This window comes from Triticum dicoccoides, chromosome 7B (genome assembly GCF_002162155.2).
Source record: "Triticum dicoccoides isolate Atlit2015 ecotype Zavitan chromosome 7B, WEW_v2.0, whole genome shotgun sequence".
Classification (NCBI taxonomy): domain Eukaryota; kingdom Viridiplantae; phylum Streptophyta; class Magnoliopsida; order Poales; family Poaceae; genus Triticum; species Triticum dicoccoides.
The window spans coordinates 72,289,891-72,299,574 of NC_041393.1; the positions used below are offsets into that span (position 1 = coordinate 72,289,891).

At 45.9% G+C, this 9,684-nt stretch overlaps 1 long non-coding RNA gene across 1 annotated transcript; it reads left to right on the top strand.

Moving 5' to 3' along the window:
* The first annotated feature begins 329 nt into the window (after positions 1–329).
* LOC119340116 lies at positions 330–5,371 on the top strand. The gene is made up of 6 exons (XR_005164388.1): positions 330–630; positions 697–917; positions 1,076–1,153; positions 1,836–1,911; positions 3,331–3,474; positions 4,417–5,371. It is a non-coding gene; the product is annotated as an uncharacterized LOC119340116 (long non-coding RNA).
* The last annotated feature ends 4,313 nt before the right edge of the window (positions 5,372–9,684 follow it).

Sequence of the window (9,684 nt, forward strand, 5' to 3'; positions counted from 1 at the left end):
GAGGGTTAGTTCATTTCTTCAGCGAAGGATCTGATTCAGGGCCGCATGGTGAGGGATTTTAGTTAGTTATAGCCGCGGACGAGATCGACCAAGGAGCTGCTTCTGCATGCGGGGCAGAACAATTCTCTTCCACAATAGAATCCACTCATACGGTTTTCAAAACAATCACTACAATTTCCAAGCTCCCACGAATTGGAGGCTTGTGGTGGCTCGGGGCTGGGATGGTCGTATACGGGCCCATTTGTAAGCATGAGGCCTGTTGCTAAAATAGAAAGTGGACACGTGTAACTTATAGTCGGTTTGTTTCTGTCACGCGAGTGCCTCTCGATCTGTCTTTCGGCTTTTTCTCTCTCTCGACCTCTCTTCGTGCTAGGGTTTCCGCCCGCCACTCGCGTAGCCCCAGCCGCCACCGGGCTTCTTCTTCCCCACAATAGCTCCTTGCCACTGCCCCCTGTCAGATCCGATAGCAACTCCGAGGTAATTTGTTGCCCCATTCTCCTCAATAGGCAGTCGACCCACCGATTCCGCTACCCCGAATTCCAGTAGGAGCATGAGCAACGGTGGAAGGACGACCCCGACGCCTTGGACCAGGTCGTGACACCGGAAGTCGGAGGTGGAGGCAATTGCCAGGTGCTTCTCTCTCTCTCTCTCTCTCTCACCAATGGCTACAATAACGTTGATGTGTTCCCTTTGCAGAAGACTTCGAGCAGCGGCGACGGAAAATTTTGTGCGGCTGTTGCGTGGGGAAGAAGAGGTACGGCATTGGGAGAAGGTAGATGGGCGGGAATTGCAGAAGCTCGCGGCCATGGGGAGGTTGGTTGTGGTGTGTTGGGTGTAGTGGGGTCGGAGTTCCAGGGCTTCCTCGAGCTCCCTGTCAAGTTCGTGGTGGAGATTTGTCATTACCACACCAGTGCGAGGTACACTTCCTTCATGAGGTTTTATCAAGCTTCTTTCTGTTCATTTAATTATGATTGAACTTCTGGTTGAAGAAAACTGCACAGAAGTGGCTGATTTGGAGTTCAGCTTGAGCAGCTCTTGATTTCTTGCTTGTTGCTTGATGTTTTTTATTGAAAAGGAGGATGACCCCCCGCGTCTGCATCGATCGTTACACACAGCCATCAATTGATTTCTTTCATGTTGCTTGATGCAGGATGTAAGTATGCTGGCCCTTTTTGTCATAAATTCTTCACCTATCCAAACAAATCAATTTTGCAATAGTTAGAACAATTGAGGGCAGGCCTGGCGCAGTGGTGAAGTCCTCCCCACTTGTGCAAGAGGTCCTGGGTTCGAACCAGCCTCTCTGCATTGCACTTTGCAGGGGTAAGACTAGGTTCCTATAATCCCTTCCCAGACCCCACCTTGTGTGGGAGCTTCTATGCACTGGGTCTGTCCTTTTAGAACAATTGAGAAAATTATATCATTCTTGTGGTAAACTGGTTAACATAAAGAAAGATTAGCAAAAACATGCACTCACAGAAGGTGTACTGTAGGCTTTCAGTGATTTTCGTATGCAATGTACATGTTTGTCTTTGAACTGGTGTAAGTAATTCAGAAAGTTAACTGAATATATAGCGAAGTTAGTGCAATATCAGATATCAGGGCTGAAACATAAGAGCATGCATGTATTGAATTGGTAAAATTTAGAGTCAACTGAACGCAGATCAATAGTTTTCCTTATTTTTGGGTAAAGGATCAAACTCTACATTATACACTCATAAACTGCCTCATTATAAATTCTTCTCAACATCAGTGGGTGACTTTCAGTTGGCATTTCAGAAGGCACCCTTTCGGTTTTATACACAAGTACATATTTGATATTCTCTTATCAATTTCAGAATTCCCTTGATTGGCGGCCGTTTGTGTATTCCTGAATTTCTAATTGCCTGCTATTCCCCATTCCAACTACATAAGGTGAGTAGTTTGAGCTTAGAGAGATGCCTTATGAATTGTTTTGACAACAGATCATTTTTGTAGCAGTTTCGCATTCAGATGGTGCACACTTTGCATGAGCCACATACTAAATGCTTTCTTTAGCAGATGTACACTAGAAGGATTAGCAGCCACATCTTAGTTTAAGTTTCATTTTTGGCATGGCATGTACATAATTAGAGGATGAATAACTATTTTCTGTTCGTAATCAATACTAAAAACATGTTGAAATCATCTTCCATACCCTTCTGTTGTCTTAATGGATTCAGATGTATCATTGGTGAAGTAGATTTAAAAATCAAGCTCTTTCTGATAAATTATTTGGAGGATAGACATCTTTACAGTTACTAAGCTCCCAGGATTTACTGGCCCGTGGTGCATCGGGGGCTTTGGGCAGCGTGTGGCCCTGTCGGTTAGTGTGAGGAAATGATGGTCACCCCTCCTGGTTCACGCTTTGTTAAAAAGAAAAACGCGGTTGACCCAGCCTCGTGTTGTTCTTCTTCACCAGACCAAGGGAACGCACATCGTGAGAGGCGGCTAGTGTTCCCGCCTTCCCGGTGGTCAGCCGCCGTCCACCGGTAGCCGCGACCAGGAGCTTCCTCAGGCCACCGCTCGCGACCTCCTTCACACCCCCAAACACATACGTGACCCCTGCACCGTCCTGCTTTATGGCGGCGGAAGTGCACCCTCGCGGTGTAGTCGGCAGCATCGGGGCGGCTCCCCGCGGCATGGCTGCACGGTGGTGGTGTTCCTTGGCCTGAACACGAAATTGCTGCGAGAGACAGCATCGAGCCCCTGCGTCCAGCGGTGCGACACTCCAAGGCCAACGATGCCCTCTTCAGTGCACGTCTCTGCGGCGTGTGGCTGGAGCAAGCATGTTGCATAATTTCTATCTTTTCTCTCTCTCTTGGCAATGTTAGGTAACTGATCTGAAGCTATTTGGTAAAGCGAGTATATGACCATGAACATAACCTCAAGCATTTTTACTTGGAAAACCTGAAACTAATCAGATTTACAGTGTGTTTTGTTTTACACATGACTTTTCTTCAGTTATTGGAACTATATAACTTCTGTATGTTCATATCAGTGCTTGGTTTTATATTTATTTACATTTTTAATGGCTTCAATTCATAATACATTTGTGAGCCGTATGTCTCGCCTGTCATTGCCATCTTGCTATATTTCCTCTATGAATACAGGCCTACCTTATAGAAACGGATGCTAGAGAAAAGCAAGTAAACTACTATAATTTTCTTCATAAGCATTCGTGAGAAAATGTTCCATTTTTTTGGAAAAATGCAAGAAGTAACCGAGTAGAAAATATTAGTAGAGGCTTATGAGTTGTTAGTGTTGTCAATGCTTAAAGCAGTTTTATCTAATTTCCCGTTAACCATGTGTTAGGTTACGGCGGTCTTCTTGCGGAGGGGGAGCTTTCGGTGGTTGGGCTCCGTCTGATGCATCGGTCTTCTCCGGTCTGCTTGGTTGGTGGCGTCTTTTGGCTGCTGGGCTTCGTTGGTCTGCTCGCCTTCCTGCGCTCGAACTAAGGTTTTGGTTTCGCTCCTCTTCGGTTTTGCTCCCTGATGCTCTGATTCTTGTGTTGATTGTGTAATGGGGTATGGCTGTGGGGAATTGCAGGTGGGAGTTTTTTGGTGGGAAGGGGGCGGCGGGGGCTATCTGGTGGTTGGGGCGTCTGTGTTTGCCGCTGCTGGTTTTGGGGTCGATTTTGGTGGTGGCGCTGTTGTGTTCGGGAGTGGGGGTTTCAGTTCTTGTGCCACAGCGTGCCTGATGGCAGTAGCTGGGATTCACTTTGATGATTTATAATTGCTCCCGAGATTTGTTCACGCCAAGTGGTTCACGCATTAATTGAGTAATCACTTTGTATGGTTCACCAGCACGTATCTGTTCTGTTTTTGTGAGAATATTAGATTTTTGTGTGTTGGAGAAGACTGGGCCGATTTGCACTGTCTTAAAATATGGAATTGGATGCCGTAGAAAGCTGGCTTAATCATTTTCTCATTCAGATTTATATCAAGCGTAATGTTTGTTTTAGACAACTTGCTTTGAATGCGAATGTAGATCAGATGGTGTGTATTGTTGCTCATGACTCGGACAACATTGTTCAGAAAACAAAATTCTCCTTTGGTGGAATTACAATATATATTGGTGGTTTGCTGCCAAATGGAGTCGTGTGTTGCTCAAAACCGAATAGTATTTTTTTCCTGCCAGAATCCTATAAGATAGTTCTTCTTGGATTATTGTTTATGCAGTCACATAATTGGCATTGGTCCAAGTTTTCTCATTTTTCACTTCAAACATGGACGTAATACATGTATTTCTCTGCCTAGACTTTATTTCTTTGTACATTTTATTTGTCAGCCCCAACGGCTCTCCGTAGGTGCCAATATCTTTATGACAAAAACAACGCATATATTGTTTGTATGGCACACAGCTGCAACCAAGTTAACTTAGTTATGTACCTTTTGTCAGAGGAGAGATGAGACCAGGAGGAGCTCCCTTTTTATTCTAAAAAGAAAGATGAATGCCGCTTCTCCACCACAAACATATTGGTTATCAGCCTTCAGTCTGAAGTACGAGTTTATACTGTTTGCATAGTACTGAAGTCAAACTCCATGTCCGAGCCATATTGCTGTTAGTGTTCATTTCTAGGCAATGATTTCTTCGAAGCCAGTCTAGAAAAACATTTCAAGTTTAAGTAACACAGGAATGTCTTGGCCTCTTGGGCTTGTGGACAACATAAGTCCAGTACGTATTGGCCGCAGTGCTATTCACTAATTGACTATGGTTATTGTTCTCTTATTACCTTAAACAGACGTAGTAATACATGAAGGATTGTTTCGCTCTTCAGAAACTGTACATTCACTCATTCAGTAGACTCTTCTTTCCAAGTGAACATAGTTTCATGGATTATCTTGGCTCCTACCACCATCACCTAATATAGAAGGAAATTTACTAACACCTTCTCTACCCACTTCTCCTTTTGGTGGCTATATCGAATCCATATTACACGCTTGCTTCATCGACCTTACTTGGACTGACTCCTAAGTGTAGTGAAATGAAAAATAATCTGACATTACTTGGATCGACTCCTAAGTGCACTCAAATAAGAAGTAATCTGACCTTACTTATGATCCTGCCATGATATATATTGGCTGAGTAGAGAACTAGCTAGCACTATACCATGGTTGCATCTTAATAGTTTATTACTAACTATGTGGATTTTTTTTTTCATTCCTGCTGGTACTGCTTGCCCTGAAGAACATGTTAATAAAATTCAGTTTCAATAGACTTATTTTCTGAAGGTATAATATTGTATACATGCCAATAAGATCATTATATTTTCCAGTATCATGCATTTGTTCTTTTAGATCACAGGACAAGTGTGGAGCGATTCATTTTTCTGGGAGTTTCTGTGACTGATAGAATAAAAGTGGAAAGAGTTGGATTGGGAACAGAAAGATCCATCTACATATATATAGTACTGTAGTACTTTGCTGGTGCAGTTGTTAGCTTTCATCCTTTGTCATTCTTCCTCTAAAGTAGGGAACTAGACATGAACGATCCCTTTTATGTACATGTAATTCAAAGATGTATGGATTGAAAGAGTTGTTCAAAACTAGACAGACCGATTATTCACTGTATAGGCACAATCTCTTTGCCATAAAGTTCATTACAAGTCATGACTTTAGATGCACTCAATTACTAATTTTGGCGTACTGCAGCACAAATGCGATAACGGAGCTTGATACACACAATGAGCTTGATCTGATGCTTCTCAGGCCATTATTTGTATTCCGTGAGACATGAGGTGGACATATGTAAACAATTATTCTGAGGTACTCCCTCCGTCTGAAAATTCATGTCGGAGAAATGGATGTGTGTAGATGTATTTTAATTCTAGATGCATCTATTTTTATATATTTCTTAGACAAGTATTTCCAGATAGAGAAAGTATTTTTTCCTGTTAGGTTGCACTGAATTAGAGGAATAGCCTAATTTGTTTCCTGTAATTATCACCCCCATTCCGCCATCACCCTCGTTCTTTCATTTGATGAACCATATTTGTAATGTCATTGGAAAAAACTTACATGACAAATAGGAACCTACTACAATTTTGTAAATTTTTTTGCAAAAAAAAAGGAACTACCACAATTTGTGAAGTTAAGCTGGGTGTTTGGCGGGCTTGCAATAATCTACATCAATACATTTCATGACGACCTCGGGAAGCTAGATATTGGAATATGAAAGTGCAATGACACATCATTATTGTGATGGAACGGCGCAGCAAGGCGCGCACGTGCTTCTAGTAGAATCTATAGCTTAAAAAAGAATCTACTAATAAGAGAAGCCAACTTGTTATTCAAGGAAGAGATTCCAGGAACGGTATCCCACAAGTGAGCCCAACGTGTGTTGGATTCCTTCGGAATATAACAACGCAATCTATGTGGGAGGCTTTTTGGCAGTAACACAAAAAAGTGGTAGATTTGTTTCAAAAAATTCTGATTTTTTCATGGATGTTTGTGTTGGTGTCGCAAGCATGCTTGACAATTTCCATATGAAACGGAGCAGTGGTATTTTGTCGATGGAAAAAACAAATTTGAGGTAACATTTGGTGTTCAATTTGTTTTTTTTTTTGCAGAGCCCAAAATATTTAATCTTTTTGCCTAAAACTTTGCAGGCAGCATTTGGATGTGATTATAAATATATAAAAAATTGTTGTTTTTTTACATTTCAAAAATTATTTTTCGCACGCAGGAGCACTTGCTCCCAGGAGGCAAAATGGATTTCGGCACTATCTATCCATTAGTTTCCTTACAAGTTGAAGATATGGAGCCGAACTCGAGCTATAGACTAGGCGGGCCAGCCGGAAATGACGAATCTGTAGCTGGAGTCCTAAGGCTGGTCATAGTGGGCAGTAACTTAGACTAGTAACATGCATATGTTATTAGTCTATGTTACTACCTCTATAGTGCATAGTATCATAGATTAATATCATAAGTGGTCTCATTTATTGCCATGCATGACACATAGTACTATCACATTTATTATGTTATGATATTTACCTATGTTATTATAAGGCTGGCCATAGTGGGAGTAACATAAGTAGTATCATGCACTTGGGACTCACAAACATGCTTATGTGGCAGGCAATTAAAGAAGAGAGAGATGGTTATAGTAACATAAGTAGATACCTTAACATAGTAAATGTGATGCTACTATGTGTCATGCATGGCAATAAATGAGACCATCTATGATATTAATCTATGATACTATGCACTATAGAGGTAGTAATATAGACTAGTAACATATGCATGTTACTAGTCTAAGTTACTCCCCACTATGACCAGCCTAACCATCTCTTTCTTCTTTAATTGTCTGCCACATAAGCATATTTGCCAGTTCCAAGTGCATGATACTACTTATGTTACCCCACTATGGCGAGCCTAAAAGCATGTTCCTTCAACTTAGACTACTTACCGAAAAAGGCTTTCGCCCGCTTTATAAATGAAGCAACGATCATCAACATGACAGTACAAACTCACACCACCACACACACACACACACACAAAGCATGATACATAGGCGTTGGGCGTAACAACATCAGCCCTAGCTACGAAGAGATGAAGCCGCATATGGCGAATCGTGAACTCCAAGGCGGCGCCTTCATGAAGGCTACGACACCGGAGCGCCACCACCACCGGACCCGAGGGTCAGAGTTTCCCCTGGAGCAACACAACGGGCAATGAGAGCCGCGACGACGCCTTCAAGAAGGGAACGAGCTTCGCCGCCGCTGGTCCATCCGGGGATAGAACAAGTTTTCACCCCGACCAACACTCACTGTCACCGAACACCACACCCCAGCCATCACGCCGCCCACACGGCCATGACAATCGGGCAGCACCCAGCCACGGGCTCTGCCCATGAGCACCGGGCTACCACCACCAGGGCCGCCGCCCCGGCATCCAAGACCAAGACGCCACCTCACCCGAGACCTGCCGCTACACCAACCAAAGAGACGAGCGGAAAGGCTCGGCCTTTCGCACCCCTGAGCGGCCCGCAGCGTCGAGACCCAATAGGCCGGTCATAGAAGGCCACCATCGCCCCGTCCTGCAGCATCGGGCGCGAGACAAGCTTGATCTTTCCACCGGGCGCGAGACGAGCTCGGTCCTGCTGTCGGGAGCGAGACGAGCTCGGTCCCGCGACACCAGGCGCGAGACGTGCGATGGACCGCAGCTGGGAGCGGGCCAGCCCTTCGAGTCAAGTAGAGGTCGGACGACGAGGAGATGAAGCAAGGTTGAAACAGCTCGACCGCAGACGAGCCGACGCAGGAGAAGCCGGCCGCCGCCACGGGCAACGCTGCCGACCACCGTGTAGCCGCCACGCCACCGGAAGGCCACCACCCAGACCTCCCGGCGCCACCGCCCATGGCCGGAGCACCATCCACACTCGGCCGCTGCCCCAATCCGTGCCGCCTGCCGGAAAAGGCGCGTCAAATCCGGCTGGCACGGCCCCCGCCTCCACCAGCTCCAGCCCAACTCCAACCCCGACCGAGAGGAGAGGGAGACCGAGCTGAAGCCCATAGAGAAGGGGTCCACCAGAACCGCCCGCTGCAGCCCGTGACCAGATCCTATCCACCGTCGCCACCACAGGCACGCAGCCGCCGGGCCGCCGCTGTCGCCCACCACGCCGCCGCTCGCACGTCGCCGCCGGGAGCCACTGCCGCGCGGGAGCCAGGCCCTGCGCACGCCCGGCGTCGCCGTCGAAGCAGGCCGCCCCGCACCGGACACCCCCGAGCGGCGGAGAGAAAGGGGCCCGCCGCCAGTCACCCCGAGGGCTTTGCCCTGGCGGCTGCGACCGGTGGCGATGGCGGGGGAGGGTGGGGAGGAGGAGAGGAGGGGGGAGCCGCGCAGCCGCCCGAGTCGCCCGCAGGGACGACGACGTGGGGGCTAATTCTCGGGAGGGGAGACTTAGACTACTTACCCTAGCTTAGAACAACAACTGGTGGACGTTCGCATCATGCAGACAACAACGGCAAAGGAGAAGGTCGTGATGACCAATACACATACAAACAATTCCTCATGCATCTCAATCCCACGAGTTTCAATTTGGCTTTCATCAAAAGGCAGCCGTGGCAAGCTTTGTACCTCTTTCTCGTTCTATTCCACTTTGTAAGAACAATAGTTGTTTGGTCAATGCTATACTTTGTCCATCATGTATAACATGATTAGCATATGCATCGTTCATTATATATTTTGTTTTGAGAAAATATGTTGCTAAACGAAGGCTATTAATTATTTTCCATGGCCATAAGTACGAGCCATGTGGTTCCCAACTAGTAGCACTTTATTTTCTCTTGTGAAATTTAGGTGCCTATATTAATGAAGGTTCGGTGCAAGGTAAAAGCTTACGGGTTTCTAGTCAGCAAGCGCCCCTTATATCTAGGGAAACACCTCCTATCGGTATTCCTATATGAATGAATCGTCATACCATCGTGCGCCATCGATTCAGCTTTCTACCACAGACTAGATATACCAAGGAAACCCCTCGCCCGCAGTGGCGGAGCCAGGATTGAAGTATAGGGGGGGCCGAGTACGTATATTGATCGAATCTCGTTGGTAATTACTCATTGCTCCTACTAAAATTGTTGATTGTTGGGGGGGCCAGGCCCCTGCTCGTCCCCCCCTGGCTCCGCCCCTGCTCGCCCGGTTCTAACCTCCCTCTTTGACATAGCCACAT